Genomic DNA, 16,164 nt, shown 5'->3' with positions numbered 1-16,164 from the left:
GATTGTTATGTCTGCTCCAAGGCACGTCCGGATAGGCTGCTGGTGAAGGGCACGAAGTTCAGTTGGGGTCAGTGTGACAGGGATGCAGAGGCATGGGAGGGGCCCCATAATAGTCGCCCTTGGTGCGAGGCAGAGTGTTTGGGGTTTCTCGGCTCTAGTCGTTTTAAGACGGCAGGAAACCTCACGGATTTCAAGGATGTCACTATGCGGGAACGTTGTAGGAAATTGGATGTACGTGTGCAGGGGGCAGCGACGGGGTTGCCAATACCCAGAGGTGTCAAACTATGGCTGACCAAGGATTTTGAGTGCTTGCAGAAGGAGGGGACCCGGGACGTAGGGGAGGTGGCAGAGGGGCGGTGCACTACTATTTGGAGCGTCACGACTAACTGCACGAAAGAAGGAAAGTGGGGACACGGGATCGTGTTGAAGGGAGTGGATACCAACCCACGGCCTGTAGCTTGCCCTTTTCATGTCCAGGATATAGCACTGGCGGACCAATACTGGCTCTGCGGCGGTAGGAGGTTGAGGAATACACTTCCTTTAGATTGGTCAGGTAGATGTGCTCGGGTTCAGGTGGTCATGCCAATGGTGGTCCTACCATTATCAGTGACGGAAGGACCTTCTGAGTCTCCTATCTCTCGAACAAAGCGTAGCTACAAGGCAGACCCAAGGGTGTATCTGGACAGCATAGGACAGCCAAGGGGCATTCCAGCCGAGTTCATGGCTAAGAATGAGATTGCGGCAGGGTTTGAGTCTATTCTGCCATGGATATCGGTCAATAAGAACACAGGGTGGATCAACTATTTGTTTTACAATCAGCAGCGGTATCTCAACTACACCGAGGAGGCGTTGGATGCAATGGGGGACCAGATGCACGCGACCAGTACGGTGTCGTGGCAGAATAGACAGGCTCTGAACTGGTTAATGGCGGAGAAGGGCGGAGTCTGTTCCATGTTTGGACAGTACTGCTGCACATTCATTCCAACGAATGTGGGGCCAGGGGGAAAGTTCTCCGAGGCCATGGCTAAGCTGAAGGATCTGAGGGAGGAGTTGAGGGAGAATTCTGGCCGGAATGAAGAATGGTGGGGGAGTGGGGTGTTTGAAAGATTGGGACAGTGGGGAAGCATAATGATGCAGACGGGGATATCCATTGGGGTGGCAGGGTTGATATTGGTTCTCCTTTTCTGTTGTGGTATGCCTCTCTTGGGTAGGCTGGTAACTTCACACGTAACGAGCCGAATGCTGATGGTGGGGCAGAAAGAGATTGAGCCACCAATCGGGCCATGCCCTCAGCTCTATGCTGCCTTAAAGGGAGACGAGGGGATAGAGGATTAGGGGTATGGTGAGGAAGGGACATTTTCTTTTTGTTTGGTTCAGTTTTGTTTGTTTTATCCCTTTGACTAGGCGTATGGTGAGGAAGGGACATTTTCTTTTTGTTTGGTTCAGTTTTGTTTGTTTTATTCCTTTTACTTCAAAAGATTAAAAAAAAAAAAAAACATGTAAGGTTTTTTGAAGACATTTTGAATTGGTTCTTTCCTTTAAGAGTGACAGGGGATGGTCTGAGTGGATGGTTTATTTTTTATTTTGGTTTATTTTGCTCATGGTCCTGGTCAAACCGGAATGGGAAGGGGCATCGGTATGGAATGGTACGGAGTGTCGGTTCTGAGCCTGAGGAAGCATTGAGAAGAAGTGTTCTGGGGATCGGTTCTGGGGACTGAAGGGACAAAGGGGGGGGGGCTGACGCAGTGGGCAAGATGGGCACCTCCCGTCCTGGCATGTCGTGACATGTTCGTATAGGACTGGAGGTGTGAAGATGGGGGGGACACGTTGTGAGGTCGGGATCAGCGCCTCCCGTCCCGGCATGGGGACATGTTTCTACGGGGACTGGAGGTGTGGCGTGGTGGTTGCTGTATTGGCAAAATGTGACTTTTGGCAATACGGTGAAGAGACTATGGCGTGGGCATGGAAGGGGGGCTGAGCGATGGACACTAGGACTCAATGTTATGGAAGAGACAATGTCATTTTTTTTTTGGGGAGGGATGTTCTATGTTTAGTTCTGACGGTCAACTTCTCCTTTCTCTGATGAGAGTCGCGGTTTCCGGCCGGAACTGTGGCTCATTTGGTAAGCGGTGGAGGTTGGGGGGATTTGTCTGTCAGGTTAGGATTATAAGTTGGGGTATTTTGTTGATGTTTTATTATTACTCTTGTTTTGAGCGGTTTTGTGTTTTGGTAGAACGGTAGTCAGCCTTTGTTGGTCCGTTAGGGGTCCAGTGAATGAAGTAAGGTTTCTTGTTTAGTTAGACATTTAAAATGTATTATATGGCTAGGTTTCTTGTTTAGATTAGGCATTTAAACTTTTATTATATAAATATGGTTTCTCGTTTAGTTAGACATTCACATTTTCTTGGTTATATGATTTGGGTGGGACTAGGGATAGCCCCAAATGGGGGAATGTTGTGGAAAATGTGTATACGGGGTGGACTAGTTTAATATAGGTCAACTAGCAGTGCTCAAAGACACTAGGGCGACAGTCTGGCTGATGTTCTTAAAACAACCTCAAGTATGGGACAGATAGGGACAGATAGACATTTCGAGTAAATCACATCTTGTTCTTTTCTGCTTTAATCTTGACTCCAGCTTTATCTCAGGGACGATAAACCTTTAGATGTATCTTCTGTTTGTATTCTCTCTTCGATGTTAAATATATGTGTCATCTTAATGTACGTCATGTCATATCTGATATAATATGTCACGTCATCATATCTGTCATGTTGGGGCAGGGCTGGGAAGGTATTATCGGGGGGCACGGGGGTTGGGAGTTCAGAGTGTTTTTCTTCAAGTTATGGTGACCGTCTGCTAAATCCATAGCTCTTCTGTTAAAACTTCTTTCCTTAAATAAATTGCTTGTTGAAATTGGAAATAACGTCTCCTGCTGTGTTAACGACTACTCAGCCACAACACTGTATAACGTGATAGCGATACAGGCCAACACTTCTGACAGCCGCTGTCTTTTCCTCTTTTTATCCGAAGAAAAAAGGGAAAAAGGCAACACACGTCCCTCTCACAGAACGGTGTTTACCAGACACAGCGGCATCGGCAGTAAGCCCTGTTGTATGCGGGCTGCAGCCGACTCGAGCTCGGAGATATTCTCATAATGAAACACCAAACTCGCATCCCTCGTGCCGGGTGTTTTCGTCTTGAAAAACGGGGCCAGCGCGGTGGCAGAGGGTATCCGTTTTCCAGAGACCCAGGAAAACAAAGCTACGACTTCACAGGAGCACTGTGTTATCGTGGGGCATCAAACTAGAACCCCCTCCACGCCGCTATGAGGGGCAACGAAGGGATTCTAGCCTGGAACCGACCTTACACAAGCTGCACAGTTGTCCCCTCACAACTGACACACCCGAGGCTCGCGTCGCAAAAAACACCACCCGCCCAGGGAGACCGTCAGCCCTTACACAGCCGACCGGCACAGTATCCAGCTGCAGAGCCGGAGACAATGCCGGCGGGGATTGCTCAGCGACACACGCCCCAATGGGAAGCGCCGGTGGAGGTCAGAATGATCATCATCTTCTACACTCTCCGGTGGTGAAGACATTATCGCTTTATTTTCTCAAAAAATTGTGAGAGAGAAAACAAAGATACAATGTCAACGCAGCTCCTCATCTCTTCACAAACTACTTTGGCACTAAACTTAAAGTGGTGTGTTACAGACACTTTCGGTGATGAAAGTAGGGAAGGAGCTGATTGTGTGGCCACGACCCCGCTTATATAGGAGTGGATGTGGGTGTGGCCAAGCGGAGGTGAATAGGGGTGTGTACATGTGAAAGTTTTTTCAGTATTAGAATGGATTAAAGGGATAGTTCCAATAGAGCAGAGCGTAAAGCTATACGATCTATAACATGTTCTTATCATACAGCATATCGATACAATTATAAGTACTTCTGAAATGGTTTCTTTCTAGTTTTCATTTAACCAAATTGAGCTTGGAGCTTCGCTAGCATGACTCAGGATGAAGCTACATTATTAGCTAGCCATACAGTTCGCCGACGTAGCTCGTGTCGTGCGGATAACGCTGTTAGCCGATTAGCATTGAGCTAGTGATTTTATACATTCGACAATGAAATAGCACAATATTGATGAAACTCACCAAAACCGTCTCTGGAAGTGGTATGTTCTTTAACAGCAACAACCTCTTCGGTTTTGTAACTGGGGGAATCTTTTATGACTGTTTGATAACTATTTCGTGGTGCTAGTTCATTCCGGTTCTATCAGCATTCAGTATCTGCGTCAGTCTCCATCAATCTATGATCTTCATCTGCGTGAGGCGAGGCGCGAACTGCTCACCTAACTCACGTTCTGAGGTAACTTAAAGGGGCAGTGAGGCAATTAAAAGGATTTGGTCAAAACGTTGTTAACCTCACATGAATATACATATAACCCAATAACATTAACTGTTTATGTTCTTACACAATAGCATTAACTATTTATGTTCTTATTCAACCCCACCCACCCCCACCCCACACACCCAACCACCTCCAATGTACAGCCCCCCCCCCCCCCCCCCCCCCGCCCCAACCAACCCCACCCCACCTACCCAACCTCCTACAATGTACAGTTTTTACGTCAAATGTATATACTCCATTTTCTGGACTCTTTTTGTATCACAAACAGTACTGTATTTGCAAATCTGGTATGTCATGGTATGTAAATGTATAGATGTAGCAGTACTGTCTATCTGTATGTCATGTATGTCATATATGTCCTGATGAATTGAAAATGGGGGACCCTGATGTAAACAAGACGAAAGTCTTTCTCTGGTCTGCATCCCCTTAACAATTGTGTGTATTGAGCTGTACTGTATTGTACCCATTCTGCAATCTGTTAATAAAGTTTTGAATCAATCAATCAATTCAATGGCATTAACTATTTATGTTCTTATTCAATGGCATTAACTATTTATGTTCCTATAACTAAATAGTTATGAATCTGAAACCTGGGTTACAACAACTACACCATATTTTTGTTATGGCAGCGGTGGGCAGCGGAGGGCAGCGGAGCCCAATAGCAGAACACAGGGAGAGAGAGAATGGAGCGTTTTAAGTAGGTTTTAATTCCTTTGGGTTCCGAGCAGACAATGCAATAGAGAATATACAAGAATGTGCGACATTAGACCAGTAGTGACTCTTGCTTGAGTTTCTCAGGAATGTCCAGGCGGGTATAGTATACGTCAGGAGACAGCGTCGGCCGGGAGTGGTGGTCCTGGGCACAGGGAGAACAGAGGTTAGGACATGGCAGGCAGTACAGACAGAGCAGGCAAGGCTAAGTACGTTCTCGTACCTAGGGTAGATAGGATAACACTACGGTCAGGAACAGGATCCGCAGGGTTGATATCCAGACCGTTGATGAGCTGACGGCTCTCAGCTGGGCTGATGGGCTGATGACTCTCAGCTGGGCTGATAGATGTCGTCGGAAGATGCCCATATAAGGGCGTGGAAGTAGGTAGAGAAATGGCGGCTCTCGCCATGATTGTGACAATTTTATCTTAAGAGATTTGCACTACATCCATACTTCATTTAGCATTTTTGTAAGGTTGCATCTTTGTACCTCATTGCCTGCATTTTTACTTCATTGTACTTTCATTGAACTTAGGTTGTACTTTTTTATTTTTATTTTCTATTTTTCTTATTTTTAATCCTCTTTTTCTCCGCCTGATTTTCTCCCCTCCCCTACCTGGTCGTTGTGCGCATGTGCCCCCTACTGGTCGGTCAAGGGAGCCCTGAGGTCTACCACATGCTTCCTCCGACACATGCAGAGACAGCCAGCGGCTCTCTTTTCACCTGACAGCACGGACTCTCATTGGTGAAGTGTAACGCGTGGGAGGTCACACTGCCTTCACCACTTCCCGTCTTTTGCTGTGCAGGCGCCCTGACCTGACCTGTAGGAGTCGCTGTCCACAACGCCAGATTACCACCCCATCGACTTCCCTCCCGCTAACTCAGCCAAACGAGTTTGTATGACGGCTGGCCCAAGCCGGAGGCAATGCTGACACCCGGATTCGAGACTGGAGTCTCTTCCATTGGTGACGAGCCAATTTTGTACTGTATGAAGCACATTCTCAGGGGCTCATACAGAACCAAGCATTTCACTGCAATGTACATGTACTTTATACGTGACAAATAAAAGCAAACTTGAAACTTGAAGCAAAGTTGATTATGAAACTATGGAATTGACCATGTGTTGCACGTATAGCATGATTGAATGTCAGTGAGAAAGAATGTAGATATTGAGCTGATCTTTTTAAGTATTAATGAAGCATTTTATATGTGATTGATTAATTCCCAGAGGTTGAGAGAGAGAGAGCGAGAGAGAGAGAGGAGAGAGGAGAGAGAGAGAAGAGAGAGAGAGAGAGAGAGAGAGAGAGAGAGAGAGAGAGGGAGAGGGAGAGGGAGAGGGAGAGGGAGAGGGAGAGAGAGAGAGAGGTGGAGAGAGCGAGGTGGAGAGAGCGAGAGAGAGAGCGAGAGAGAGAGCGAGAGAGAGAGGGGACATGGGAGACATACTAGTTGCATGGATATTGTTTTTGCAACTGTAAAAGGTTTCAAGGTCGAAGAATTCTTCTTCCACAGTCAACTAATCTATTAAAGTTGATTCTATGTGGTGATTTGAAGAATACAGTTTACTGAGCTATTCTTATTAGACTAAAGTCACGCTTTAATTTCACTTAAAAAAAAATTGTAGAAATAAATGAATAATAATAGATTATTTAATATGATTTGAAATAACGGTCCGTCATGGCTGTAGATGATGATAGCATTATTGAAATTACAATCAATTTAGAATAAAATCTAATTGGAATTCATTGAAAGTTGTATAGACTTTGTAGGCAAAGTCATTGAAAGTAATCACATTACACACTGAAACGATGTAATCCAATGAATTGTGTTACTGATTACATGTTTCCACAGGTAATCTGCTTAACTGTAATGGATTTATATTTTTTACTGATTTAAAAACCATACCAATACCAATGAAAAAAGTAAATCCTCATTTCTGTTTATTTTGGCGACATCTACAGGTGATTAGTGATCATTGCTGTTGTAGTTTTGCACTGTATTGACTTGAAAATGAATGCTAACTACTGAGGTAATCTTCTATTCATTCATGTTAACTATACAGTACTGAGTTAGTCTTCTAATTCATTCATGTTAACTACTGAGTTAGTCTTCTAATCATTCATGTTAACCACTGGGTTAGTCTTCTATTCATTCATGTTAACTACTGAGTTAGTCTTCTATTCATTCATGTTAACTACTGGGTTAATCTTCTATTAATTCATGTTAACGTAAGGTTATGTATATAACCAAGTTCTATGAATTCTGGTGACGCTCAGCGTCAGTCTGCACTGACTTCACTTTGTGCACGCGCACTGAATAAAAAATTCCACAATGTACCTTTACATACCAACATTCGTCTGGCCACACCCCTATCCGCTTACCTTCATAAACACTATGCAACAACCATCAAATGCACACAGCACACACACCCACACGCACACACTCACTTAAACATACAACACAATGCAGCACCCACTCTCCACACTTTAGATCACACAAACACACTTTATATTTATTGATAAAGGATTTGCACTACAACTCGTACACCTACTGTAAATTGTACCTAAATTGCACCTCATCCCATTTCTGCCTTGCACTATATAGTATTGTATATTAGTACACTGCACAGTATTGTATATTATATGGTAACTCAGTTACGTCTATTCTGCATCGAACATTGTACATATGTCTATACTGAACACTGTGGCCTCATTTTTTTACTTCTAATTTACATGCTATACTATGTTATTTTATTTCATACTTATCTTGTCTTGCACAGTCTCTGGAGCGTAACAGTAAGAAGCATTTTGTATAAAAGTATTCTGTACTTCTGTATGACAACTATTAAAGAAACTTGAAACTTGAAACTTAAGCAGGTGTGTGGTCACCTACTCACCTCCTTCCCAAACTTTCACCACAAGGCGAGATCAAGGGCCGCAGCGGCGTCCTGACGCTGAGCGTCACCAGAATTCATAGAACTTGGTTATATATATAACCTTACGTTCTATTTCATTCTGGCCTCCGCTCAGCGTCAGTCTGCACAAGAGGAGCCGAGCGGAAGCCAGAAGCTCGACAAATGTACCCCGCTGAGGCCCCCCACAACCATCAGACCGGGGAGGACCGAGCCCCCCGACCCTCCCTAATGGAGGGATACCCTCCCTATTGGAGGACGGGAGGGAGACGGATCCGACCGTGCGAAGAGGAACTCAAGCAACTCAACGCACAGGGTGAGCAGACCGCGGCTTGACCCCACGACTACGCACGCGCACAACCCGCATGCCACCAGGGAACGAACGGAAGGAACAACCCTCGTTACTGCCCCCAAAATCACGGGGTCAAGAGCAAACTCAACCCCGTGGCAAGGCCGTAGCAGCGGAGCGCGAAGGAAGACCCAGACCCACCGAAGGGACTGGATCCCCTGGAAAAAGGGGGCCCGGAGAGGTCAATGACGCCAGGCATCAAGACCCCACCAGGCGGTCACTTAGTGACACCGCCCCCCACATCGCCAGCGTATTCGGACAGGGCCCCTCCAAGAGCGGGCCCTTTCCTCCCATTAGTACGCCGCCTGGCACACTGACCCTGCAACACAGGCCGTCAGCATGGCCGTAAGCACTCAAAAGGTTAACCAACGGAAGCAGGCAGCGCACCGGGGAAAAACCAGGCAACAGGCTGTAGACCCGAGCCTGGAGCACTGCGGACGAGACAGGCGCCAAAGGGGTCAACTGAAAACAGCACCCCGGTGGAAGGGGCGTATGCTGGCATTGTTGCACCACATGACAAAGCCTCCATCAAAAAAAATCCACCCAGAGGGGTCGAGGCAGAAAAGGCTGACACGATTGGCAGACGTCATGAACGTGCAGGGGCACACTCAACCGGGTAACCCGGGAGTTGACTCTGCTCCAACACACCAGGGAATCAACCACCCTCAATGTACACAGACGGTGGGTGTTCCTATAACCCCCAAGAAAAAACTTCAAAACACACCTGCGGGTATACACCAACTATACCGCAGTACAAGTGTTTCAGTTTCCAAAAAAGGGGTTATCCCAGGCCTACGGTTTCAACGAAACATTACTGCGGACCGGGCCCGGCGGCCCAGGAAGCACACAGGGATGCCAGAGGAGGTCCAGAAGACCACCCCAACAGCCCCCTCTTCGCCATGCGTGAGAGAGGAGCGAAAGAAAGGAGAACCAGCCCCTTATAATAGTGCCAGGTACAACGTGTACCCAACAAGGGTCTCCATAACGCCTAACCCTGTGACACCCGGGCCGACCCGGCATTTTTCCTCAGGGTACCAGAACAGCAGATCTGCATCCCCGGCGGACAACGGGTTAACTGACCTGGACCAGCGCGACCAGAACCAGTCCCGTGCCCTAACCACGCCGACATGCCCACTCCAGGAGAGGGGGCAGGTATGCGTGTCGATCTAAAACATGAAAAGAGGGCGCCACCCAGACGGTCCCATTTATACCGCGCTCAGTGGCCCACCCCAAGGGCGTGAGACCCCTCTACCTATGTTCTGATTTATTCCGTTAACATCCCCCAGATATGAACGGGAATCCGTCGAGACCCAGGAACAGGCTCTCGGAAGAGGAAAAAATCCCCCATCCTATAAAACCGCTGTTTTAATAACGAACAACCAAGGCGTACTAGCCTCCTGCATGATTCTGAACAGAAACACCCCGAGCCAGCACTATGTATGCGTCGAGACCCAAACACATCAATGAATAGTCTAACCAGACACCAACATTGGTCCTTCAAGTCGCCTGGGAGAACGACAAGAAGTTTGTCGTGCTTCATATTCTCCACTCTTTTTATTATTAAAAAAGAAAGAAACACCGACTGACATGAATCCCACGTGACGCAGCCGAGGGTAAAAATTGTTTAAATTTTTACATCCCGCCACCCCTACCACAGAGGAGAGACGGAACTCCTCAGAGAGACTTCCCACGTGAGCCATAGATTGAAAAGTCACGGTAACATTGAGTCATGTGACCAACCGACTCAAGTTACACGTATATCGAGCGTAGTAGAACAGTAAGTTCCTACGCTCTGTCCCGACAACTTGACAACAACAGACCCTACATACGGGTCTAAACTCACGGAAGCTGTCGTCCAATAGAAACGTGCCTAGTGACGTTTGCTATGATGCGGGGAAACCCAAGACTCAACCGCCTGTGATAGGTGCGGAGTCTGGGAACCCCCCCCCGTGCCAAGCTGCCTAACAGCTTGGCCCTGACCGAATGAAAAGAGAGTCCAATAACCCCCTGACCAATCAGAAGAGGGAAGGAGGGGTTTATCCGGTACCCCCTCACAAGCCCAACCCTTGCATACGACAACAACAACAGCCACATGATACCTTCAGTAGCAATGCTAATGAATAGCGCAAGCTAATTCAATGCACGCTAGTCACAGACACATCTGTGAACAGGGTTTATAGCAAGGCCAAGTTGTGTGTGTGTGTGTGTGTGTTGTAAGACACAGAAAAATCTGATAGAGAGAGAGAGCAGCTGAGCCACGGTACGTTTTCATACGAGCATTACTGCAACCCAACACAATAGTGTTGCAGCTCAATATCACTGTTTAAGCAACAGAGCACACAACTCACCTCTACCTTTATGTGAAGATTCAGGTCGAGGGTGTAGGCTGCAGGCTTTGCTTAAGCTCTAACATGAATGTAACGTCTAGCCCTCCTATCAAACCCATACTAGCGAAAGATTCACATGTTGCATCCCCATCATATGTTTGGTGAATAAACACACAGTTTGTTAACAAGAAATACAGTCCCTCCTTAGAAGGGACTCTTTATTTTTCAACAAAATCATAGTAGGGCCGGGAAGGGAACAGGGGCGGACCACAGAGGGAAAAAGTCATTATCTTAGCGACGCCTGCCACGAGCCGCTCGGGATTTGCCACCCCGGGGAGCGCCGGAGGGACGGTAAACGATTGGCGGCTGGTCTCGACAATCCCTACCGTCACCTCCGGGCGTAGATGGGCCGGCTGCAGTGGCGGAGGCACCCTCTCTCCTCCTGGCCTTCTTCGCCGAAGGTCCAGCAGTGGCGGTGGTAGCAGCGGCGGCCACGGCGGAGGAACCTCGACGACGTGGCGGCCGTCTGACTCCACCGGCAACATCGGGCGGGGGGGAAATGAGGCTGGAGCACGGAGCGCTCCCCCTGCATCTCCCTGCAGGTTGAGGTCATCAGCTGCAGTGCCGACCCGAATAATCCAGCATCGGAGAGGGGTGCCATCAGAAGTGGAGTCCTCTTCTTCTCCGGCACACGCGCCTGCTCCAGCCAAAGGTGGCGCTGGATTAGAGTGGCCAGGGCTCGCACTTTCCCAGCGGCTATAGCCTGCGGCTGAATCAGATGCAGGATGGCTCCTGCCGACTGGGCGAGCTGATCATGTTGTAAATCAGTCAGCTCCGTGCCGCCCGTCAGTATCCCGGACATGAATCTCGCCAGCTGTGCGATGTTGAAAGTGGCAGCTAGAGATTGTGTCCCGGAGATAAATGACTGGTCACTCCAAAACGCCAACCGCCTCGCCGATTTCCCTTGGGGAACCGGCTTCCGTAACGGCTCCCACACCACCTCAGGACAAAGGAGCGCCGCCATCGGCCTATCAAGCCGTGGCACGCCCTCCTTCATGCCGTCTACCAAACCCACCACCCGCGTGACTTGCACGTAGGCGGGAGTAAGGCCCATGATGTGGGAGACCACCTGTCCCTGACGGACGTAGGCCGCCATTGAGGGGAAAATGGGCAGACAACGTCCACCCCTCTCACCGGGCGACGTTGCCATAGATGACCTATGAGATCGTCAGGGATAGGAACAGGCAGTGGCTGCGGCAGCGGCACGCCGTTTGCGACTGCCGCCGCCGTCATGAGCTCGGGGAACAAAGCACGCAGTTCCCCCTGCATACTTTCCCCCTCCGAACCCGCATCCCTCACATGCAGCAGACCACTGGTTAAGGAGCCACATTCTGATGTGGCTGATAGCAGGGCATCCCGCCGCCGAGTCGGAGGTTCTAACCCAACATCTGCGGACGAGGAACCCCAAGGAGACATCTCACCCCCCTCCAGTGTTACCTGGACAGGCGGGAGACATGTCTCCACCGGGCCTTCGAACAAGAACCCGTCCGCCTCTATCATGTAGTCCTCTGTTTCCATCGGCCATGTAGAGTCAGACGCATCCTCATCCGGCTCCAGCAACTCACCAAAACCAGGCCGTTCGCATCTGCAAGCCACCATCTTGCGACGGGAGCGAGCTGACGCAAAAAGTTTGCGTCTCAAATCCCCCGCAACCAAAGGTGTCGGCCGCCCAACAGCGGACGACTCCCCGGAAGCAGAGGAACCAGAGCCAGAACCAGGCCATCCCACAGGAGACGGCGCTGGTGCACCAGCTCCTTGGAGAGGCAAACTACCCATCGGACGCCTACCGGGCATGGCTGCCGACCACGAGAGAGGCCTCAACCCCGCTCCAAGACGTACGACTGAGGCGGAAATGGAGAACCGCTGGTGAAGGGTGGCGTTGCGAGCATGGCCCTCTGAGGTAAACATTATGACTTAGCTTTTTTCTTTTGAAATATATGAGAGAAGAAAAAAGCAAGAAAAAACATGTATCAACTTTCTTCAACTAAACAACCTCGTCAAGTGTGGGTATCTACCGAAGGCACTTCCTTGTGGTGAAAGTGAAGAAGGAGGCGAGTAGGTGACCACACACCTGCTTATGAAGGTAAGCGGATAGGGGTGTGGCCAGACGAATGTTGGTATGTAAAGGTACATTGTGGAATTTTTTATTCAGTGCGTGTGCACGAAGTGAAGTCAGTGCAGACTGACGCTGAGCGGAGGCCAGAATGAAATAAAACTACTGAGTTCGTCTTCTATTCATTCATGTTAACTACTGAATTAGTCTTCTAATCATTCATGTTAACTACTGAGTTAGTCTTCTATTCATTCATGTTAACTACTGAGTTGGTCTTCTATTCATTCATGTTAACTACTGAGTTAATCTAATCATTCATGTTAACCACTGAGTTAGTCTTCTATTCATTCATGTTAACTACTGAGTTAATCTTCTATTCATTCCAAATAAACTGCTGTTGCTGCTGGTGACGTAAAACGTCCAGACACCAGTGTTTAGAATAGCTAATAACTGCAAATGTAAAAAAGTGATGATATCAATTGGTGATAGAGTGGCAAAATAGTTAATTTATATGAAAATGTTTGAGATTATTACTTTAACGGACTGAAGTCTCTTCATGGTGTTTTGTATACATTTTAGAGGTATTTTCTTGCTAAACCCATACTGGAAACTATAGTGTATACTTACATTTCTTTAGCGTTGGACAGATTATAATCTTTGGGGGCTTCAATGGTAATTATCAACGAATTATCCAAAGCTTCATTCTTCCCACACTATGAGGTAGTTTTTTGAGAGTTCTCATGGCTAAAAGATTTTCACATTAATGTTGGCTTATTATTTCTATAATATATTTATAATGCTGATGTAGGCACATTTTTGGAGTAGTTAAAAAACAAGCAAACTAAAAAACTAAACACAACAAAGCATTTAAATGTTTATTTTGGCATTACCATGGCAGTATTTGAAGCTCATGTTCATGTGATCCCTATACATATTACAAGTCAATAACTGAAACTGTCCCAATAACCCCAAGACAGAGACACCATTAAAACACGTAGGCATGTCCCAATAACCCGGTTATGTCGGTCTTGCTGAGTTTGTTTTTTGACAAACTTGTGGAACACCACAGCTCACTGGGAGGGGGGGGGGGATAGAGTACCATTTACCTCGACCATCTGTTCTCTCCCCTCCAGGTACGATTGCATCCAGCTCACTGATAGACTATCAAAACCAATTGCTTTTAGCTTGTCAATGGAGTGATTGACAGTGTCGAAGGCCTTTTGTAGGTCCAGCATGACCATGCCACAGTATTTGCCCACGTCCACCTCTTGCTTGATGTGGTCGTTCAAATAGAGAAGGCATGTGTCAGTGGAGTGGGATGTTCTGAAACCAGATTGGAATTCGTAGATTAGATTTTTTTCTGCAAGGTACTTTTCGACCTGTTCGTATACTATTTTTTCCATGACTTTCGAGATGGAGGTAAGAATAGAAACAGGGCGGTAGTTGCCTGGGTCCAATTTGCTGCCCTTTTTGTGCAGGGGGGTTACTCTCGCAATTTTGAAGTCTTTGGGTACGTGTCCTTGTTTTATGGAGAGGTTTATTTTATTTTTTTTAAACTTTGGCCATTTCCCTGGCTCTTTTATACGTTTATCGCATTTATACTTGGTCAAGTTCGACCGACAGAAGCAGGCTGAAAGGGTTCAGATGGGGGGGAAGACACTCTGGGAAAGGCACGGCTGCAGTCCGGGATTCGAACTCGCTCAGCCCCAGATCCGTGACGAGCACGGTTGTCCACGGCGCTGAAATAGCACTCGCGGTACGTGGTGAGCTACTGGAGCTCCCCTTGGAGAGGTTTATTATGTGTGTGATGACTGGGGTGATGGCGGCTGCTGAGTCTCTGAGGAATTTGGAGGAGATATTGTCATGACCAGTGGCCTTGTTAGGTTGGAAGGTGCTCAGTTTTTTGTGAACCTCACAAAATGTCTAGTTTGAAATCGTCTTTGCGGACCCCTAGGTTATTGTAGTAGGCTAGGATGTGTTCTACCCCAAACATTTTTACTCTGGTGGTTCTTAGGAGGGCCATGTCGTTTAGTATTGTTGAGAATTTGGTTTTGAAACCAAGCCATGATTCTTCAACTAGTGTACCACTGAGCTCTTCTGACCAGTCCAGGCTCTCCAGTTCTAGGTTAAAGGCCTCGCTAGAGTAGGTTTTGAGGTCTCTAGATGTGACTGTTTTGTGACAGCCGGCCTTTTGTTTTAGCTTTTTGCGGGTACAGAATATCATATAATAATCGCTTAACCCGCATGCTATAACCCCTTTATTGGAGATCTTGGACTTGTCAGAGGTCAGAACAGCCATGGATCTCTAGGAAGTACACAAAGTAAAGAGTTTTATTCATAGTTTTACGTAAGCAGAGTTTTAAGCAGACAGTTTTAAGCAGACTTATCAATACCAAGACACGTTTTACAGGAACATATCATACCGTCTCCATAGTATAAAGCTTTTGAACCAGGGGTCAAGGCCAAATGGTAAATAGTGCCTTCATGTAGCAGCTTTTCTCCAAAGCGCTTTACAATATTTTGTTCCTCACATTTTACCCATTCACTCACACATTCACACACCGAAGGCAGAGGCAACCATGCAATGTGCCAACCTGCTCATCAGGAGCAATTAGGACACTTTGACACACTGCCCGGGAGGGGCAGGAATCGAACCGGGAACCTTCCGATATTACCAGACGAGCCACGGAATGCACATGCGATGATGCGGCCCAGTACCAGTCAAAGGTTTGGACACACCCTCTCATTCAGTTCAATGAGAAGGTGTGTCCAAACCTTTGACTGGTCCTGTATATGACGGCATGTTATAACAGGAGGGGAAAGATCTACACTTGTAGCCTGGAGGGGTGGAGCTGCCTAACATATTCAACCAGGAAGACTGCATGAAAATGGGAATAAGAAAAGAGCATTCTCTTTCCTTTATGTAAATAACTTAGAAATAGCTTCTCTTTCTTATAATCAGGGTAAGGGCATGATTAGGTATCATTGTGTGTGGTGTGTGTGTGTGTGTGTGTGTGTGTGTGTGTGTGTGTGTGTGTGTGTGTGTGTGTGTGTGTGTGTGTGTGTGTGTGTGTGTGTGTGTGTGTGTGTGTGTGTGTGTGTGTGTGTGTGTGTGTGTGTGTGTGTGTGTGTGTGCGTACAAAACTGTATGTAACATATGAAAACATCTTCTGAAATGACAAACACAGATGCAGTGGGAAGAGGAACATTCTTATCTCTTCAGAAAGTCATTACAACACGTGGGTTTTCACCCCGGGAGAACAGAACAGAATACAACAAATGTAAAACCTATAAACCCAAACAGCCATACTACACTTTCACCATATTTCACATTTCACATCCACACTACA

This window comes from Notolepis coatsorum, assembly GCF_963971535.1.
Source record: "Notolepis coatsorum genome assembly, chromosome: 6".
Taxonomy (NCBI): domain Eukaryota; kingdom Metazoa; phylum Chordata; class Actinopteri; order Aulopiformes; family Paralepididae; genus Notolepis; species Notolepis coatsorum.
The sequence above is the reverse complement of the archived record's forward strand: the minus strand, read 5'-3'. Positions refer to the sequence as shown.